The sequence below is a fragment of the Bombina bombina genome, chromosome 6 (genome assembly GCF_027579735.1).
Source record: "Bombina bombina isolate aBomBom1 chromosome 6, aBomBom1.pri, whole genome shotgun sequence".
Lineage (NCBI taxonomy): Eukaryota > Metazoa > Chordata > Amphibia > Anura > Bombinatoridae > Bombina > Bombina bombina.
Window position 1 is genome coordinate 1,105,255,055 of NC_069504.1, and position 19,086 is coordinate 1,105,274,140.

Sequence of the window (19,086 nt, forward strand, 5' to 3'; positions counted from 1 at the left end):
TATGGTAGCATTCTGCTATAAACATTTTCAGTTTGAGATTCCACTGGTTACAGAGGTAGGGCTAGTTGAAATCTAGGGAAGAACTACTTTATTAATACATTTTGAGAAATGAACAGGTGTGATAGAAGCATATCAAATATTAAAAATAAACTATTTTAAAGTAATTATTTGATTGACACACCACAAATCATGCTACATGTTTGATTAGAAGCTGTGAGATTTCCTCACTCAATCTCTCATAAATGTTGTGGGAGCATCCGGTGGCAGTAGTCAACTCGGCAGGTGTCAGTTTTCTGAGAACATCATTTATGGGAAACCACGCTTTGTCCTCAGCAGTTATCTGGAATTATGTATTTGGTCCAGGTGGGTGGAAGAATTTGACAACAACGGTACAGATTTCTTGCTAATGTCCTCAATCAAAATAACACACCACTGGTCATCACAGTAGGATCAGGGGGACAGATTTCATCACTGCATGTTCTTCAAACTCTTGAGAAACAGATGTAATGTGCACCTGATAGTACTCTCTAATAATGCCTGAAAACAGTGAAATATTCTTGTAGCCGGAATTCACTCACACTTTTCAAACCTCACCTTTCCTTGAGATTCAGTTCATTAAGTTCAGTTACTTATCGCTTCTTACTTTAGTTCTCAAAGCACTTTGTCTTTTATCTTCACGTATCTTCCTAATCTTGGAGGCAGGGGATACACCAAAAGCAGCCCAGTCTGAGTCAACCTTCTAAAGAGAATTTTTTGGTAATACATAGTCCTCCCTCTACCCCATACATGTTTCTTTTTCAATCACAAACATTTTGTTGTAGCAGGTGGGACAAAATGACCTACCAGGGACACGTTTTAGAGCATAGTCCTTTTTCTTTGATATGTGCTCTAAACAAATATTTTGTAGTCCTTTTGCAATGTTTTTTTTGTGATATTCCAAGGGACAACAACAACTGTTACCAAATAGGTGATGATATTTCAATATAAATTTGTTTTCATGGTACTTACAGACTGATATAACATCACATCCTACCTTTGAATACAGTAACTCCTTTTCTTCTGAGTTGTAGTCACTTTCTGATTTTATCACAGGAGAAACAACACCATAGCTCTGTTTATGACACTGTTCATTTGTAAAACAGACAATTGAACAGTGTATTTCCATATTTGGATAAAATCTATTCCTGCATCTTTTAAAATTAACACACTTCAGCTCCTGTGAATGCCGCTAACACGACAAACTTTATCCACACACTTACAGGTTTGGGCATGCCTAGATATGCAGAGACAAGTCTTCCTGCTTTGATGTCATGTTTACACCAACATGATAGATCATGCTTCACTGTAGCCAATATCAAATGCAGTAGCATTTAGACCTTATTGACAATCATAAACATAATAACTGTAAAATACTGTTCATTTTTATTATTTGCTATGATCATATTACATCTGTTCTTTTCTCAAAACGCGTGTGTAAAGTAGGCTTTTCCCCAGATGTCTACTGGCCCTAGCTCTGTAACCAGTGGAATTTCAAGCTCAAAACTTTTACAGTAGAATGCTACCATAGAGGATATAAAGGACTTATACCTGTGGAAATACCAGGATCCTATCTAGTCCCCCACCTGAGATAATCAACCCAGAAAATAATGGGAAATGTTAAAATATTGCACTTACTCACCCCAATAAGAAAAAAAATAAGCAAATTCTCAAACCTGAAATTCACCTATGTATCCCCTTTATACAAAATTTAGGACTGAAACGCAAACCCTCCTCAATATAAATTTACCTTAAAAGCGTAACTTTCAGTGATCTTGATCATTACATTAGGACTTAAGTTCTAACTCTATGGAATAAGAATGTGCAAAATATTTATATATGTACATGTACCTTTTAATGTGTTCTAGACATCAGTTTTTGTTCCAATGAGCTAGGACTATACTGAGCTAAAATAATATTGATTTTCCCGTAAGCATCTGTATAACCAAAAAAACTTTCTGTGCACCATGACACAAAGTTGGCCGCTGTGGTTAAACCATGGAAAATTAAAAATGGTCAAGCAACCAACATGACAATTATTGGACCACTTGAGCTGGACTGACCCATATATATATGTATACCTACAAAAACACATAGAAATTTATAGAGGGAATGGGGCATATTTATCAAGCTCCGTATGGAGTTTGATGCCCCGTGTTTCCGGCCAGCCTTCAGGCTTGCCGGAAACAGAAGTTATGAAGCAGCGGTCTAAAGACTGCTGCTCCATAACCTGTCCGCCTGCTCTGAGGCCACGGACAGAAATCAACCCCGAATCTGCAGGGGGCGGTATTGCACCAGCAGTTCACAAGAACTGCTAGTGCAATGAGAAATGCCGAGAGCGTATGCTGTCAGCATTTATCGATGTGCAGCAGACATGATCCGCAATATCGAATCATGTCCGCTCGCGCCATCATACATAGGCTCCTATGTCTGTCTTGGGCATAATACTATCAATGTGGTTAAAAATGTAAGGAAATGGTATAATAGTTATAGAGAATCGTATCATGACATTTCTAGACAACACAAGTAGGTTATTATGTATTTATTGTCAAATTGTTTGGTTTACAATATATTAATATATACTGGGCCGTCTTTAATATTGACTGGACCCTGGACAAACATTTTCTTGCCCCCACCCCCCCATGCAATTTCGCTCTTCACCCCAACATCCCAAAAAACAACTAAATCAATTTATTTTATAAATGTTTTTTTAATTATTAGCCCAGCAGTGGATCATCCACTGCTGGGCTCATCATTTAAAAAAATGAAATAAATTGCAATATTTGAAACTGGACCTAAGCAGTACTGATAAGTAAATAAATATATAAATTCCTCCACTGTGGATTAATTTAATATTATTTTGAATGTGATTCTGGTGTTAGGTTAGCTGGTTAAAAATTTTTAGGGCAGCCAAGAGGAGCAAAGCAAGGTAAAGACTGAGGAGGAAGCATGGATGTGCATAAAAAAATCTAACGGCTAGAGTTTTTTTAGAGAGGTTCCTAACGCTGGTTTTGGGCTACCGCTGGTATTTAGAGTCGTGTAGGTAAGGGTCTAACGCTCACTTTCTAGCCGCGACTTTTCCATACCGCAGATCCCCCTACGCCATTTGCGTATCCTATCTTTTCAATGGGATCTTTCTAACGCCGGTATTTAGAGTCTTGGCTGAAGTGAGCGTTAGAAATCTAACGACAAAACTCCAGCTGCAGAGAAAAGCCAGGAGTTAACAGCTTTCTGGGCTAATGCCGGTTCATAAAGCTCTTATCCTCTGTGCTCTAAAGTACACTAACACCCATAAACTACCTATGTACCCCTAAACCGAGGCCCCCCCACATCGCCGCCACTATTAATTTTTTTTAACCCCTAATCTGCCGACCGCACACCGCCGCCACCTAAGTTATACTTATGTACCCCTAATCTGCTGCCCTTAACACCGCCGACCCCTATATTATATTTATTAACCCCTAATCTGCCCCCCCCCACGTTTAATAAAACTAGCTGGCGGCGACATTGTGGGGGGCAGATTAGGGGTTAATAAATATAATATAGGGGTCGGCGATGTTAGGGGCAGCAGATTAAGGGTACATAGGGATAACGTAGGTGGCGGTGGTGTACGGAGCAGCAGATTAGGGGTTAATAATAATATGCAGGGGTCAGCGATAGCGGGGGCGGCAGATTAGGGGTTAATAAGTGTAAGGTTAGGGGTGTTTAGACGCGGGGTTCATGTTAGAGTGTTAGGTGCAGACTTAGGAAGTGTTTCCCCATAGGAAACAATGGGGCTGCGTTAGGAGTTGAACGCTGCTTTTTTGCAGGTGTTAGGTTTTTTTTCAGCTCAAACTGCCCCATTGTTTCCTATGGGGGAATCGCGCACGAGCACGTTTTTGAAGCTGGCCGCGTCCGTAAGCACCGATGGTGTTGAGAGTTGCAGTGGCGGTAAATTATGCTCTACGCTCCTTTTTTGGAGCCTAACGCAGCCATTCTGTGAACTCTAAATACCAGTGGTATTTAAAAGGTGCGGGGAAAAAAAAACAGCGTTAGCTACTCGGGTCATTAACGACAAAACTCTAAATCTAGCCGATAGTAGCTGTAAAATCTGAGACAGAGAAAAAAAAACTATAAAATAAACCTTACCTTAATGTGTGAAATATCAGCATGACACTATACATCAGCCACAGCAGCACATGTCACTTCTTTGCTAGGAACAAGTTCCCTCTCGCCCTGCACTAGACAATGCTGCATGGGGAGGGGAGTGTGTGCACTCACTTATTCTTCCAACTGACACCTTTCTACAAAGCACTATTCCCCTAACAAACTTCAGTTAGTTGATCTAAGGGCCACAGCAGAAAGAGTCACACAGCCTCAAGACTGAAGAGAGCAGTGTGTGCAGCTGCACAGATGCTCAAGTCCTCATGTGCCTGCCGCTCCAGCTTTTTGCTGCATGCGCCTACAGTCAGCCCTACCCAGAAACAATCCCCACCACCAGAGCAGTTACCTGGTAACAGTGGTAACCCCAGCAGGACCTTTTCTGATGCAGTGGGATTGGCTGGATGCCGAGTTAGGGCTTAGCATTCAGTGCAGCACAGGGCACATCTAAAACAGCACATGGCACTAGCTTGGCATGTCACATGACACCGGCACGGTCTTGCACATTTTCTCAAAAATAAATATAAGCAGAAAACTTTTGACTGTGACAGTATTAGGACTGACTGTGTGCCCCCCCCCCCCCCCCCCATGTCACATAACATCAGCAATCTTTTTTTAGGACTCTTGGTCCCCTCAACAAAGACTGGGCCCTGGGCAGCTGCCACTTTTGCCCTGTGTTAAAGACGGTCCTGAATATATAAGCAAATGTATTATTGCAATACTGGATCAATTCAATGACTTTCTCACATAGGAACAGATTTGAGTAATACTTTATTTATTCAAATATGAACTGTCCAAATATTGGTCCTTTTCAGAAAATAAGAAATATGACTACATGGATATAAACCAATGGATTGTATTTACACTTAAACTAAAGTTTAACATAGCTGGAATAAAGAAAACATTATGTTTCATCTAGTTTAACAACTTACATAGTTATGAAAATGTTATGTAACAATGCTGCAAATATATTGTAACTGTCATTCTTTGAAAATTCAATAAATAATGATATACAAAATAAATAAATTATATATATATATATATATATATATATATATAGAGAGAGAGAGAGAGAGAGAGAGAGAGAGAGAGATTATGTGTATATATGTGTGTTTTATATATTTTTATATACATATATATATTTATATACATATACACATGCATACATTAGCGCGGCAGAATCTGTTGGCGCTCTACAAATAACCGATAATAATAATAATAATATTCAGTGTATATATATCACTTTAATTAAACATTTTACATTTTCTCTTAGTCCAAAAATTACCAAAGCTGCTAGGATTAAAAAATACATTTTCAGACCTATTATTTATATTTTGTCAGCAATCTCTGTGCAAACATTTTACGACATCAGCAAAAGTCATGTTCAATGGTCAGTTTTCTAAGAATGTTTGAAACGCAAATATGACAACTATGGCATAGATTTGATAGAAGGATCAATTGTTACTCTATATAATATTTCTTATTTTTATTCCCCAGCTCTATTATGGCTGGCTGATCAGGCTGTGAGTAGGTCACTAGCAATTCACCAGAATCTTGTTGACACATTTGACCTTTTTTCCATGACATTAATTTTATGTGGTCCCTAACTGTATGGAAAACAGCAATAAAGAACTGTGATGAATGTAAATTAAACTAGAATCAGTCATGTAAGTATATAATTAAATGTTTAATTCTAGCCAATAAATAGGAACCCTATACATAAATATTAAAGGTTGTTAGTCAATAATTACAAATCTCCCATTCATTAAAGAGCATTTTTGGACAATTTGTGGAGTTGGTTATTTAGTTTATTAGCTTTTAAAAATGTTACTGGGTTATAATTTAGATAAAAAATATTTAGTAAATTAGTAGATCAGCGACAGAAACATTACATGCTCTTATTCATTATAGCAAGTCATTTTTAATTTTTTACAAAATGTATTTTCTTGCTATTCATATAATCATTATTACACAAACACAAAAACACTTAAAATGCTTTCTTCATCTGAATTATGTGAATTATAATATGGAAGAGAAATAAACTATCACATATCTCAGTTAACACAAAGGCCTAGATTACAAGTGGATTTATTTAATGCTCCTGTCCGGTCATTAACTGTGCTAGAAGTAAACTTTTTGCACGCATCCGGTAGCTCTTGTATTACAAGCTGAAAGTAAACTGTTTTCACTCGCATGCTAACCCGACCCGCATGGAAAAAGCCAAACTTAGAATATCGAGCACGCAATATATATATATATACACCCCTCACATTTTTGTAAATATTTTATTATATCTTTTCATGTGACAACATTGAAGAAATTACACTTTGCTACAATGTAAAGTAGTGAGTATACAGCCTGTATAACAGTGTAAATTTCCTGTCCCCTCAAAATAACTCAACACACAGCCATTAATGTCTAAACCGTTGGCAACAAAAGTGAGTACACCCCTAAGTGTAAATGTCCAAATTGGGCCCAATTAGCCATTTTCCCTCCCCAGCGTCATGTGACTCGTTAGTGTTACAAGCTCTTAGATGTGAATGGGGAGCAGGTGTGTTAAATAAGGTTTTAGCTTCCATTTTTCCACGGCAGCAGGGGGCGTTCCTGGTTCTTATGGGCCTATAAAGCCTGGACAGGCCTCTAACTCGGTGCTAGGTTATTCTGCCTGTTTTTTCAGAGACCAAGCTTTTTCCTTGTGCTTGTTCCTGAGACTTTTCCAATATCCTGACCGCCCAGCTTTTGACCTTTGGCTTCTAATTCGACCTTGCTTCTTGCTGCCTGCCCTGACCTTGGATATCCTGACCAAGTCTTTTCTATACTCCTGTCTGGTTTGTATTTTTTTGTGACTTTTTTCTCCTGCCATTGGGTTTCAGTTCTGTTTTAGGAAAGTCCTCTTCCCAACTTACATAATAACATAGCCAATATTATGGAACCTGCAGGAGTTAATGATCCTATGTCTACACTTACCCAGAAACTGGCGCAAATGACACAGGCCATACAAGAACTTCAAGCAGGTCAAGAGGCTTTATTACAAAGAGAGAGAGCTAGAGAAAGAAGGACTGCTGAGGCAACTGCCTTACCCCCATCTCCACCAACATGGTCTCCACGTTTTCATGAAGCCGCTGCCTCGGAACCTACTGCTATGCCTGAGAAGTTTTCTGGTAAAAGGGAGAAATATTGTACCTTTATTACCTACTGTGAGTTACTATTTTCTTTGAAACCACATACTTACCCAAATAGCTTAATTAAAGTAAGCACTGCAATATCATTGCCCACTGGACCTCCACAGACGTGGGCCCATCAGTTGCTTTAAAAAATAGCCCAGTGCTGTCTACTTGGGAGTCATTCGTGGCTGCCATGAATCCCCTATGTGATGACCCTCTTCGTTCTTCTACAGCATGTAATGCACTTCGTTCTTTGCATCAGGAAAGGCGTCCTGTGGAGGATTATATTGCTGAATTTCGTGAATTGGCTCCCTATACTGCCTGAAATGATGTGGCCTTAATCGATCAGTTCTGTATTGGTCTTATTGATTATCTAGAAGATGAACTAGCAAGAATAGGAATACCTGCCACTCTAGAGGGATTATTTCAGTCACTCAATTGGATAGAGGCTATCGCGAGAGACGGCAAGAGAAACAAAATACTACTGCTCCAATGCCTAGATATACTGTTTCCTCTAGAGTTAATATCCTTGATACTACTTCCTCAGTTTCTTCTACTGATCAAGGTGAACCCATGTAAATTGGTCTGGTTCGCGGACTATTGTCTGCTACAAAAAAGACCAGAAGAAGGATCCTTCATTAATGACTGTATTGTGCCAAGCCTGATCATATCCTAAAAGATTGTCCATCAAGACCACAGTATGGTATGTTTTTTCCTTATATCATTTGTCTTAGTCTTCCCTTGTATCCTACATCCACTCATCTTACTATTCCTATCACCCTGCAGCTGGGAAATAACTTAATCAACTTGACTGCCATTCTGGATTCCGGAGCTTGTAGTTGTTTTCTCGACACCACACTAGCTACTCAACTACAAGTACCAACGCGCAAGAAAGATCATCCCTCATTACTCCATATGGGGGACGGAAGCACTCTTAAGACGGGTCCCGTTTACTGGAGTCACATTCAACAGTTTTCTGGATAGGGGATAAACATCAAGAAGGAATCTGGGATCTCGTTCCTTCTCCGCTATTTCCTGTAATTCAAGGAATTACATGGTTAAAGAAACACAATCATATCATTGATTGGGTAACAGGAAGGTTATTCTTCACTTCATCTTTTTGTAGCATCACTTGTCTACAAACTCCTTCTCCTTCCACTCTCATGGTAACTACCACAGAACCCTCCTTCTTAACCCAGAAATATAGATATTTTTCTGATGTATTTGAGAAAAAAGGAGCTGACATTTTACCACCTCACAGGTCTTATGACTGTCCTATTGATCTATTGCCAGGTTGCTCCTCTGCCTTATGGACACAATTTTTTTTCTATCTGAACCTGAGTCAAAACATCTTAAAGAATATATTGGCGAAAATCTTGCTAAGGGATTCATTAGACCATCCACATCACCAGTTGGTGCCAGAATTTTCTTTGTAGGTAAAAAGTATGGAGGATTATGACCCTGTATGGATTACTGAGCCCTTAATGCTATCGCTATCAAAAATAAATACCCTTTACCTTTAATTCCAGAACTCCTCGACAGAGTCAAGGATGCTAATGTGTTAACGAAAATTGATCTCAAGGGAGCCTATAATCTTATCAGAGTAAGAGACGGACATGAGTGGAAGACCCGCTATGGTCATTATGAGTACACAGTTATGCCCTTTGGGTTGTGCAAGGCCCCTGCTACCTTCCAACATTTTATTAATGATATTTTTCACAATCTCTTGGATATATTTCCAACATCAACTATATCAACTATATGGGAAGCTGGAAAAATGCATCTTTGAGGTTGATACTATTGAGTTTCTCGGTTATGTTCTATTGCCAGGTCATATTGAGGTGAACCATAAGAAGATTCAAGCCATCATTGACTGGCCTACCCCTTAGAATAAAAAGATGGTTAAAAAATGTATGGGGTTTGCTAATTTTTACCGACGGTTTATACAAATCTTTTCTGCTATTTATGCACCTATAACAAGTCTTACGAAGAGTACAATGTCCTTCACCTGGACGTCATCCGCTCAACAGGCTTTCCTTACCCTTAAAAATCTTACTCAAGCTCCAGTATTGATACAACCTGATACCCAACATCCTTTCTATCTGGAAACTGACGCTTCTGAGTATGCCTTGGGTGCTATCCTATCCCAGAAAAAAATGGAGATAAGGATCTTCTTTACCTGGTAGCCTTCTATTCAAGTAAACTAAACAATGCAGAGAAGAATTATGATGTTGGTGAAAAAGAACTACTGGCTTTCAAAACCGCTCTGGAGGAGTGGAGACACTGGCTTGAAGGTACTGTACATCCCGTAACAGTTTATACAGATCATCGCAACCTGGAATACCTCAGGTCTGTGAGACGTCTACAACCTTGTCAGGCTCGCTGGGCATTATTCTTTGCACGCTTTGACTTGCAAATCACCTGCCGCCCTGTTTCCAAGAACGGCAAAGCCAATGCCTTATCTCATAGGTATGTCATAGAAGAACCAACTGAACCACAGACTACTGAAAAGAACCTAAGACCTTCATATTTCCTGGCTACTCAGAGTTCTCTTATAGATGTCATTAAGCGAGCTAGTAGAAATATTCCAAGTTAAGCAATACATCTTCCAGTTATTCAGAGTCTGCGATAACGTAAACAACGGATTTATGTTGTTGATAGTATCAAATCTATCCTTCGTCAACCATATCCAATCGCTTTCTACATCCTGCCACAACCATCTATGCAATATTTCCAAGAATTGCCCTTTTCTGAGTGCATCACAAAGTAAATAATCCACTCCCTTGTTACTTCCCGGCTTGACTACTGCAATAACCTACTTACTGGCCTTCCTCTTACCTGCCTCTCCCCCCTTCAATCCATCCTAAATGCCTCTGCCAGGCTGATCCACCTTTCCCATCGCTCTGTATCTGCTGCACCTCTCTGCAAGTCCTTTCATTGGCTCCTCATTCACAGCAGAATTAAATTTAAAATTCTCACCCTTACATATAAAGCTCTCACCAACGTTGCTCCCCTCTACCTATCCTCTCTAATAAACAAATTTACTCCAGACCGCCCACTAAGGTCTAACAATGACCTGCTCCTTGCATCCGCGACTATCACCTCTTCTCACGCTAGACTGCAGGACTTCTGTTGTGCAGCACCTACCCTTTGGAACACTCTCCCTCATGCTGTCAGGCTTTGCCCTAATCTTTCTTCCTTTACATGCTCCCTGAAGACTTTTCTGTTCAGAGAAGCCTACCACCCTACTCAATAATAAATTAATTTTACTTACCTAATATTTCCCTCATCTAACTCTGCATTAACATCTTTCTCAATCTTGCAGTCCTCACCTCCTATTTCTCAACCTCCTACCCTTCTAGATTGTAAGTTGCCACGGGAATAGGGCTCTCAATTCCTCCAGTATGTGTTTGTAAATTTCTTGTCTCTTAAAAGTTTTATATCATTGTTTTATTTAATTGAATTGTATCCATGGACGGCGCTGCGGAATACGTTGGCGCTTCATAAATAAAGTAAATTAATAATAATAACCTTCTAAAAGTGATGCAACATCATCACAACAACCCCATGGCTGGACATCATGGAGTTCAAAATACAACAGAAATAATACAACGTAATTTCTGGTGGCCCTCCTTATCTGCCAATGTCCGCTCTTTTGTATTGTCTTGTCACACATGTGCACGCAATATGCATTCCACTAAGAAGCCTGTTGGTTTGCTTCAACTTTGCCCATGTCCACTCAGCCATAGAGGTACTTGTGCATGGATTTCATTATAGCATTACCTCCCTCACAAGTTCATTTTACTATAATGGTAGTTGTTGACAGATGTACTAAGATGGCACACTTCATTCCAGTTCCTAATTTACCTACAGCCCAAAAAACATCTGTCCAATTTCTACAACATGTGTTTCATCTTCATTGGATACCTCATTCCATAGTCACGGATCGAGGATCTCAATTCACCTCACAATTCTGAACTGATTTCTGTCGCTGCATGAGCATCACCCGGAGACTATCTTCATCTTCTCATCCCAATCTAATGGGCAAACAGAGAGGACAAATCAAACTCTCGAACAGTATCTACGCTGTTTTTCCTCATACCTACATGATGATTGGATCGATTTTTTGCCTTTGACAGAATTTGTGTATAACAACCAACAAAGTGCTTCCAGTGGTTTTTCACCCTTCTTTGCAAATTATGTATACCATCCCAACACTCTACCTTCTGTTACCCCTGTACCTGAATTATCTTCTCACCTACGCACTCTTTGCGCTCAATTATGCACTCTAGTATGACAGCTAACTACTGCCGAAGCGCAACAAAAACATCAAGCTGATAAAAGGAGACCTGTTCATGCATACCAAATTGGGGAGAAGGTTTGGCTTTATACTGCACAGTTTCATCTTTTCTGTCCCACAAAGAAATTTGGTCCTCATTTTCTTGGTCCATTCATCATATCTAAATGTCCAGAAAGGAGCAGCACCCCCAATAAAGTAATTCAATTCTTATTTATTGGGACATCATAAAAAGACACACAACGTTTTGGTCTAACTGACCTTAATCATGTGGTATCCAAAATAATTAGCCCTGTTGCTGTCAGGCTTCTACTGCCTCCTCAGTATAAGATACATCCAGTTTTTCCCCTATCTCTACTCAAACCCTGGCATTAAATCACTTCCCAAATTGTGGACCTTCTCCTCCTCCACCTATCTAATGATAAATACGAAGTACAAGAGATCCTGGATTTCAGGAGGAGATGTGACAGACTAGAGTATCTAGTGCACTGGAAAGGTTACGGTCGTGAGAAACGTTCTTAGGAGCCTGTTGGGCATCTCCATGCTGCTGCCAAAGTACGAACTTTTCATCACAGACATCCTGACAGGCCGTTGCCTGTTCGTGCCCAGAGTTCTCGCCTTGGTGGTGTCGCGCCTCTCCAGCTGTTGCCAGGGACGCGGCGCCTGCTGTCTGCTCGTTGCCTAGGGGGGATTCAGCTCCTCTCTGTGTGTGGCGGTGACGTCATCGCTGCATGCTTCCTCTTTCAGAAGCCGGTCAGGATCTCCTGTGGCGCAAATCCTGCGCCTATGTAAGTAACTTCAGTCCTACCTATCACTGCCCAAGTATAGGTATTACTTATTGTTCTCCTGGGTGTTATTGATTCTTATGCTGGACTATTATATCGTTGCTGACCCTTGCTTGTCTGACAACTCTACCTGTTTACCCCTTAACTGCTGGATTGATATACTGCTGCTGAACTCTGCTTGTCTGACCACTCTGCCTGTTTACCCCATAACTGCTGGATTGATACTGCTGCTGAACTCTGCTTGTCTGACTACTCTGCTTTATTAACCCCTATTGCTCTGGATTGCCTTACTGTTGCCAAACCCTGCCTGCCTGACCATCCTAGCGGTTTACCTCTGGACTGCCTTACTGTTGCCAAACCCTGCCTGCCTGAGTCCTGCCCATCCTAGTGCTTTACCTCTGGACTGCTTTACTGTTGCCAAACCCTTCCTGCCTGACCATCCTAGTGGTTTGCCTCTGGACTGCCTTACTGTTGCCAAACCCTGCCTGTCTGACCATCCTAGTGGTTTACCTCTGGACTGCCTTACTGTTGCAAAACCCTGCCTGCCTGACCTTCCTAGTGGTTTACCTCTGGACTGCCTTGCTATTGCCAAACCCTGCCTGCCTGACCATCCTAGTGGTTTTCCTCTGCACCACCTTTCTGTTGCCAGGTCCTGCCTATCTGACCTTTCTGGTGGTTTGCCCCTGAACTACTTTTCTCTGGTTTCCTGCCTGTTGCCGCCAAGGACTGTACTGCCTGTGGTGAGTGTCGGTTACCTCATCTTGCAAACCTTCTCTGCTCTAGGATATTCCCTATCATTCCGGCTTGACGCTGGGATAACAAGACTACTGGCCGAGTTCGGTCTGATTGAGGAGTATCCCATGAGCATTACAGGTGGGGGACACTGTCATGGAATCAGGAGGGGTTCCCTTACCTGGGGGTCACTGAATCCAACACCGGGGTTCCTCACAGCTTCCCCGCAGGGCCATTGCGACAGACGGGGGCACGCCCGTGTGTATGTGCAGCTCAGTGTTTGTGCTGGCATTGGCGCAGGTACCGGGTTGTACATGCGTGTGCACCGGGGCGGGCGAATGTTCTCCAGACATCAAGGCAGCACAGGAAGAGTTCAGAGCTTACTTCTCTTTCAGCTGAATCTTCTATTGGCTCCTAAGGTTTTAGCTTCCATGTTTCCATGGCAGCAGGGGGCGTTCCTGGTTCTTATGGGCCTATAAAGCCTGGACAGTGCTCTAACTCAGTGCTAGTTTATTCTGTCTTTTTTTCCAGAGACCAAGCGTTTTCCTTGTACTTGTACTGAGTCCTTTCCAATATCCTGACCTCCCGGCTTTTGACCTTTGGCTTCTAATTGGACATTGCTTCTTGCTGCCTGCCCTGACCTCGGATATCCTGACCAAGTCTTTTCTATATTCCTGTCTGGTTTGTCATTTTTTGGCACTTTTTTTTCTCCTGCCATTGGGTTTCAGTCCTGTTTTAGGGAAGTCCTCTTCCCAGCTTACACTTCTATGACATCATCAAGGACCTCACTGATGATACCATAAATTGCATCATCAATGTCATTATTTCAATAGTTTTTTTTTAGAATAAACTTATAATTATAAAAAATATAAGATTATATTTCATTTAAAACAATTAAAATGAAATAAATGTCATTAAATAATAACACAAAAATAATTTAAATTATATAATTTATTTATTTTACCATTTCATGTAATAAAATACATCATTCAACCTTTCACAATATAATTTTTTTGGTTCTAGTACAATTATCTATTCTCATTCCTTATTTCTAAAATGATCAGCTTTATATAAATATTTAGATGAAATACAGTATATTACTAAAGAAAAAAATAACTATGATTTGTGTTTATCTTCCACTATAAAACACACAGAGCACGGACGAGTGGAGGGTAAGGTCTGTAATGTGCTATTAACTTTTGCTGAGGTGAAGTAAGTGGGTGGTAAGGAACAAATGTTTATTATTATTGTACATGAGTAGGGGTTAGGGTTGCCAATTTTTTTTTAAGAAATAAGGGAGACTAAGATATTGACAAATTTCACGTGAGAAATCAAAAAATTATACAGTGGTTACTGAAAATAAAAAATATTTTACAAATTGATACAGTTTGGTATAACAAAATTCTTCATACAAATCATCCTCATTTAAACAGTCTAACTTAACACATTCAACAACTTTCTGCAAATCCGTGAATTCTATTTCTCATTTATAACACAGTGGGAATAAATACACAACAAGTATTATCTTAGCAAGAGTACAGTATGAATGTCTGAAATGAAGATTTTACATGGTGTAAAAAAGAAGGGAGAAAAATATTCAAAGAGCAGATAAATAAGGGAACCTGGGCAGGGACAGACAAAAAAAGCCCAGGCATTTTAAGGCAGAGCAGCCTTTTTGTTGTTTAACCCTAACTTAAAACTGATAAGGTATTAGTTTTAGTTACAAAAACATTAAAAGTTTGTAACACCCTTCTGTCACTGTATTTTGTAAATTGATTGCCACTAAATAGTAAAAAGGTGAAAAATTATTTTAAAAAATAGTTCACATTTAAATAAAGAATAAGCGCTTATTGCTTATTAGTCTGTGTAGTCACAATCACTCAAAATAGCAGCAACCTGAGCACTTGTCATCGCACATAAGCTGCACTATCAGAGAGAAAAAACACACAAAGACATTCACAGGCAGGTAGTACCCACATACACAGACAAAGCCCCACAGACATGCACAATCACACAAAAACAGTGACCCACAGGCATCAAAAGGTATCATTAATGTTCATGCTGGAATTAATGATTCATCCGATTGTAATAGGATATCGCGATTTGCATTGGTAAAAAGTACACATTTAAAAAAATAGTATAAAATACACACTTTCAATAGGTCATCAAACATGCATAGAGATCATCAAGACCCGGGGCGCTATCCGATATAGATCGTAGTTTGCGGCGCAAGCGAGGGAACCCGCGTCGCCCGCAGTTTCAGCTCGCAACTCGAGCTATCCCATATATGGCGCCGTCAGATGCTAACGTGCCATAAGTCTGACAAACCAGCGATGTCCAGAAATCTGCGCAAGTACAAACTGCCGGCGCCTACAAAACCTGACTAAAGTCTAAATCACCCGCACTGTCTAACACGCCTCCCTAACATAGCCCGACAAGTCTAACACGCCTCCCTAACATAGCCCGACAAGTCTAACACGCCTCCCTAACATAGCCCGACACGTCTAACACGCCTCCCTAACATAGCCCGACACGTCTAACCCTCTATCCGCTATCCCCCCTCACTAGCCTAACAATAAAATATGTATTAACCCCTTAACCGCCGCTACCTAATAAAGGTATTAACCCCTAAACCGGCGCCAGCTATATTAAATCTATAACCCCCTAAAGTGAGCCCCTAACAACGCCGCCATCTACCTTACCTACCCCCTAAAGTGAGCCCCTACCCCGCCGCTATCTATTTTAAAATTATTAACCACTAATCTAATCCCCCTACCCCGCCGCCATCTATATTAAATTATTCAACCCCTAAAATACTAAACTATCCCTACCACTAAAGTCTAACCCTACAAATAGCCCTGAAAAGGGCTTTTTGCGTGGCATTGCCCCAAAGTAACAGCTCTTTTGCCAGCCCTTAAAATGGCTTTTTGCGGGGCATGCCCCAAAGTAACAGCTCTTTTGCCAGCCCTTAAAAGGGCTTTTGGCGGGGCTTTGTCACAAAGTAAACTGCTCTTTTGCCTACAATCTACATCCCCCTACACCGCGGCCACCTATAATAAATGTATTAACCCCTAATCTAATCCCCCTACACCGCCGCCAGCTATATTAACTATATTAACCCTAATTATATTAGGGTTAATATAGTTAATATACGGCTAGATTTGGAGTTTTGTCGGTAACGACCTGAAAAACTAACGCCGGCTTTTTTCTGGCCGCACCATAAAAATAACTCTGGTATTGAGAGTCCACAAAAATGCTGCGTTAGGCTCCAAAAAAGGAGCGTAGAGCATTTTTAACGCAGCTTCAACTCTCGATACCAGAGTTGCTTACGCAAGCGGCCAGCCTCAAAAACGTGCTCGTGCACGATTCCCCCATAGGAAACAATGGGGCTGTTTGAGCTGAAAAAAAACCTAACACCTGCAAAAAAGCCGCGTTCAGCTCTTAACGCAGCCCCATTGTTTGCTATGGGGAAACACTTCTACGTCTGCACCTAACACCCTAACATGTACCCCGAGTCTAAACACCCCTAGCCTTACACTTATTAACCCCTAATCTGCCGCCCCAGCTATCGCTGACCCCTGCATATTATTATTAACCCCTAATCTGCCGCTCCGTAAACCGCCGCTACTTACATTATCCCTATGTACCCCTAATCTGCTGCCCTAACATCGCCGACCCCTATATTATATTTATTAACCCCTAATCTGCCCCCCACAACGTCGCCTCCACCTGCCTACACTTATTAACCCCTAATCTGCCGACCGGACCGCACCGCTACTATAATAAAGTTATTAATCCCTAATCCGCCTCACTAACCCTATAATAAATAGTATTAACCCCTAATCTGCCCTCCCTAACATCGCCGACACCTAACTTCAATTATTAACCCCTAATCTGCCGGCCCAATCTCGCCGCTATTCTAATATAAATGTATTAACCCCTAAAGCTAAGTCTAACCCTAACACTAACACCCCCCTAAATTAAATATAATTTAAATCTAATGAAATTAATTATCTCTTATTAAATAAATTATTCCTATTTAAAGCTAAATACTTACCTGTAAAATAAATCCTAATATAGCTACAATATAAATTATAATTATATTATAGCTATTTTAGGATTAATATTTATTTTACAGGTAACTTTGTATTTATTTTAACCAGGTACAATAGCTATTAAATAGTTAAGAACTATTTAATAGCTAAAATAGTTAAAATAATTACAAATTTACCTGTAAAAGAAATCCTAACCTAAGTTACAATTAAACCTAACACTATGCTATCAATAAATTAATTAAATAAACTACCTACAATTACCTACAATTAACCTAACACTACACTATCAATACATTAATTAAATACAATTCCTACAAATAAATACAATTAAATAAACTTGCTAAAGTACAAAAAATAAAAAAGAACTAAGTTACAAAAAATAAAAAAATATTTACAAACATAAGAAAAATATTACAACAATTTTAAACTAATTACACCTACTCTAAGCCCCCTAATAAAATAACAAAGCCCCCCAAAATAAAAAAATGCCCTACCCTATTCTAAATAACTAAAGTTCAAAGCTCTTTTACCTTACCAGCCCTGAACAGGGCCCTTTGCGGGGCATGCCCCAAGAAGTTCAGCTCTTTTGCCTGTAAAAGAAAAAATACAATACCCAAGCCCCCCAACATTACAACCCACCACCCACATACCCCTAATCTAACCCAAACCCCCCTTAAATAAACCTAACACTAAGCCCCTGAAGATCTTCCTACCTTATCTTCACCTCACCGGGTTCAACTATCTGTCCAGAAGAGCTCTTCCGATGTCCTGATCCAAGCCAATAGAATGCGAGCTCAATCTGATTGGCTGATTGGATCAGCCAATCGGATTGAACTTGATTCTGATTGGCTGATTCCATCAGCCAATCAGAATATTCCTACCTTAATTCCGATTGGCTGATAGAATCCTATCAGCCAATCGGAATTCGAGGGACGCCATCTTGGATGACGTCCCTTAAAGGAACCGTCATTCGTCGTTAGTCCGTCGGGCCAGCAGGATGTTCCGCATCGGAGGTCTGCAAGATGGATCCGAAAGAAAGAAGATTGAAGATGCCGTTGATAGAAGACTTCATCCGGATCATGGACCTCTTCAGCTCCCACTTGGATGAAGACTTCATCCGGATCATGGACCTCTTCAGCCCCCCGCTTGGGCTTGGATCAGGACATCGGAGGAGCTCTTCTGGACAGATCGTTGAACCCGGTGAGGTGAAGATAAGGTAGGAAGATCTTCAGGGGCTTAGTGTTAGGTTTATTTAAGGGGGGTTTGGGTTAGATTAGGGGTATGTGGGTGGTGGGTTGTAATGTTGGGGGGCTTGGGTATTGTATTTTTTCTTTTACAGGCAAAAGAGCTGAACTTCTTGGGGCATGCCCCGCAAAGGGCCCTGTTCAGGGCTGGTAAGGTAAAAGAGCTTTGAACTTTAGTTATTTAGAATAGGGTAGGGTATTTTTTTATTTTGGGGGGCTTTGTTATTTTATTAGGGGGCTTAGAGTAGGTGTAATTAGTTTAAAATTGTTGTAATATTTTTCTTATGTTTGTAAATATTTTTTTATTTTTTGCAACTTAGTTCTTTTTTATTTTTTGTAATTTAGTGTTTTTGTTTTTTTTTTGTAATTTAGTTTAGTTTATTTAATTGTATTTTTAGATAGATATTTGTAGTTTATTTAATTTTTTGATAGTGTAGGTGTATTTGTAACTTAGGTTAGGATTTATTTTACAGGTAATTGGGTAATTATTTTAACTAGGTAGCTATTAAATAGTTAATAACTATTTAATAGCTATTATACCTAGTTAAAATAATTAACAATTTACCTGTAAAATAAATATAAACCCTAACATAGCTATAATGTAATTATTAATTATATTGTAGCTATCTTAGG